The 3,023-nt window shown below is 41.8% G+C and overlaps 1 long non-coding RNA gene across 11 annotated transcripts in view; it reads right to left on the bottom strand.

Annotated features, from left to right (window-relative positions):
• The window catches only part of LOC103351910 (uncharacterized), a 77,614-nt gene extending 75,645 nt beyond the window's left edge, over positions 1-1,969 (bottom strand). For 4 of the 11 annotated variants that reach the window (XR_011385464.1, XR_011385465.1, XR_011385463.1 and 1 more), the window contains exons 1-2: positions 1,641-1,954; positions 113-212 (exon numbers count right to left, since the gene is read on the bottom strand). This is a non-coding gene — a long non-coding RNA (uncharacterized lncRNA). Of the gene's footprint in view, positions 1-112; positions 213-1,640 lie in introns of all 11 variants that reach the window. The other 7 variants (XR_007912087.2, XR_007912091.2, XR_007912098.2 and 4 more) reach the window with 6 other exon arrangements.
• Positions 1,970-3,023: the final 1,054 nt, after the last annotated feature.

Here is a 3,023-nt window from a genome sequence, read left to right as displayed (position 1 = left end):
CTGGAATCAGAGAGATCTGTGAGTCTGCAACACTGGAAGACATTTTATGTTGTGGCTTTTCTCAGCACCACTCTAATGATAATCAACAATTATTTTAAAAATAATCACTCACATCTACATTGTGCTTTGTGGTTTATAAAATACTTCAATGACAATTTCTCCTTTGCTCCTTAAAACAGTCCATCCAGTAGTTTCATTTGATGGAAACATTGCTGAAAATTTAAAGAGAAATTATCTTTATCAGATTTAATTATTCCTACATGCAGACACAGAAGTAATCCCTGCCATGCAATCTGGTTTCGTCAGACAAAAATGTAGAATGGCAGCTAGTTTACTCCCAAAGGCATTAAACTCTAAGTTCTTATCTTTTAGAACAAATGATATTAACCTTATTTTACAAATAGGAAAACGAGTCTCTAGAAGGTTTGATCATTTTTTCAAGGTCCACATAGAAAATAGTAGAGCTAGGCCTCAATGTCTGGGTTATGTGACTCCAATCTGATTTTTTTTTCTACCTCAACATTTGGAAGTGCCATTCAACTGCCTTGACTAAAATGGCCGCCATCCTCCCTATCAAGAAATAGGCTGTGGCTAACTGAAGTCATCTTACATAAAAGACATCTTTCAACTCATAGGCTCCTAAACCAAGTTCTCTCACAAAAGGTTCTGTTTCCTCCCAAGCAGCCAAGTTCCTACGCCATTCCAGGAAATCTTCCCTACAGGTAAGCAGCCGCAGAACCTTGTCTATCTGAGGAAAAGATGTTGAGACACACTGCACCAAACAGAGCTCCAACCCCACCCTCAATCCTGCAGCATTATGTCACTCGTCATCAAAGCATCTGGCCTGCCCACTGTCCCACTGCAGAGGTTTTGCACAAATTAGAAATACTGCAGTCTGAAATTTTCGTTCTTCATCCTTCACGTTTTTCAGTTCCTGTACCTTTCATATTGCAGTCCCCACAAAGGACAAAAAAACCAGCTAGGTTAAATCCAAACAACACTGGCCAATTTCTAGTTCAGCCCACAAACAACAAGGAGATAGATAACCAGATCTACAGATGAGAGATTAAATATTGGTCTCCTGCACATCTCTCTAAAAAAACACAAAATATACTCCTCAATTCAATTCTGATTAATAGGCTCATTCATTTCATGTCTTACTTATTACAATTAGCTCTTTTTTCCAAGATTACCAGTCTTCTCCCAACCTAAATAAGCAGCCTTAAACAGGATTCTCTACGGTAAAAAAGATAGGAAGGTTGTCCTGCATGGTTTGGGACTCTATTAATTTCAGCCAGTGGTAAAGCCAGACACAAAGAATGGCCCCAAGGGCTGGTTTGCATAGCCAGGATTCACTGGATCCACATAAAACCCAGTCTCAGCTCTAGCCAGATGGAGCAACTGGCTGGAATGGGCTCCCAAACTGCTTTTCAGACAAACCAAGGCAGAGCCCCAAATCCAGCATTACCTCCCCCAAATGGCTTCTCACGCAGCCCCCCACAAATAAACCCCACCAACTTTGGATACAACTAACCTCTTTTGAATCACCCCTCAAACAATCCTAGATTCTGTATTTTCCTATCCTCATTTGATCTGTTTTCTTTCTTACTTCTCAGCTCAGTTTCAACTTCTATACGTACCTGCTTCCTTGCTTTGGCTTGAATCCGCATAGTCTTCAGCCATCTTCCTAGGTGACCAACCTTAGGCTCCAGCTCTGCAGAATTGATTTAAACTGGACAAAATAGATTTGAACTGATCAGAACTGATTTTTTTTCCTTGTCAGGAAAGATTTCAACTTCCAATCATTTTAAACCCATTTAGGCCAGTTTCACATTACTAATGCAGGAGCAAGCCACTGAGGAGACCAGGATGAATCAGGAATGAGATGAGGCTGCTTCAATCTGCTTGGAAGACCAGTGCGGGGGCAGAGGGGGGGTGTAGGAGGAGGCGACAAAAAGGACCTGATGCTAAGGACCATACCATTTGTGGTGGTGATGCTGGAGGGGGAATCAGAGAGGACCTAATAGTGAGGGAGGATCAAACCACTGTGGACCCCGGAGGAGGGGCTAAAAGAAACTGATGCTCAATGACGCAGGATCAAATCATTGCCACGAGACAGGAGGGGGAAAGATGCTGATGCTCTCCACACAGGAGCAAACCACTGAGATGTATAGAAAACTAATCCGGGATGCTTTTCTACAAGGCGCTGTCAAACCACTCGGGGAAAGGAATGGACAAGTGGAGGAGAGAATTAAAACACAAAGGGCCTGGTATTCCATGAGACAGGATCAGACCACTGTGGAGGATTGGCAGAAATGGGATGCTGACTTAGTAAAGAAGCAGGACCAAACCACTGTGGAAGGGAGGGGAGCAAAAAGAAACTTAAATCTCTTCAAATAACTTTAAATTTTTTATAGGGAAGCAAATGAAGGCATTATAATCTGTAAGGCAACATCAAGCCCTGTTTTTATAACTAACAAAGAGCATTTCAGATATTATCTCATTTGCTTTTTACTCTACTTTGATGGTTAGGTCAGACCATCTTCCCACAAAGGCCTCTGCAGTAATTCTCAGCTGCCCCTAATGGTTGCTAGGCAGCCAGCCATACAGCAGCTGCTGGTGAACCTTGCCCTTTTGACTTTAACCCCCAGGTTTTTGGAAGACAAATAAAGTGTACACAGGAAAACTTGGGAGTAAATTGACAGAGTATCATCAAATGCTGAGTGGGAGGAGTGTAAGACAAACATACGGATCTTCAAAAATAAAAGGACAGTAAGTAATTGGGGAAGGATGGCTATGTGAACAACGCAACACTTTGATGAAAGCACAGTCCTATGGATTTGTAAAGCATCAAGTCCAACCGCCTGCAAGACCTTTGAGTTTTCTTGTGATATTCTTATCCTGTGGTGCTTGAATACCTTAAGTGAAAATGTAGCAGTTCTAACTCCTGGACAACATACCCCATTTTCCTAAAACTCTGATCATTTTAAAAAATTTGAGCCCAAATCTCTTCCCCATAGTTT

This window comes from Oryctolagus cuniculus, chromosome X (genome assembly GCF_964237555.1).
Source record: "Oryctolagus cuniculus chromosome X, mOryCun1.1, whole genome shotgun sequence".
NCBI classification, from domain to species: Eukaryota; Metazoa; Chordata; class Mammalia; order Lagomorpha; family Leporidae; genus Oryctolagus; species Oryctolagus cuniculus.
The sequence above is the reverse complement of the archived record's forward strand: the minus strand, read 5'-3'. Positions and strand labels throughout refer to the sequence as shown.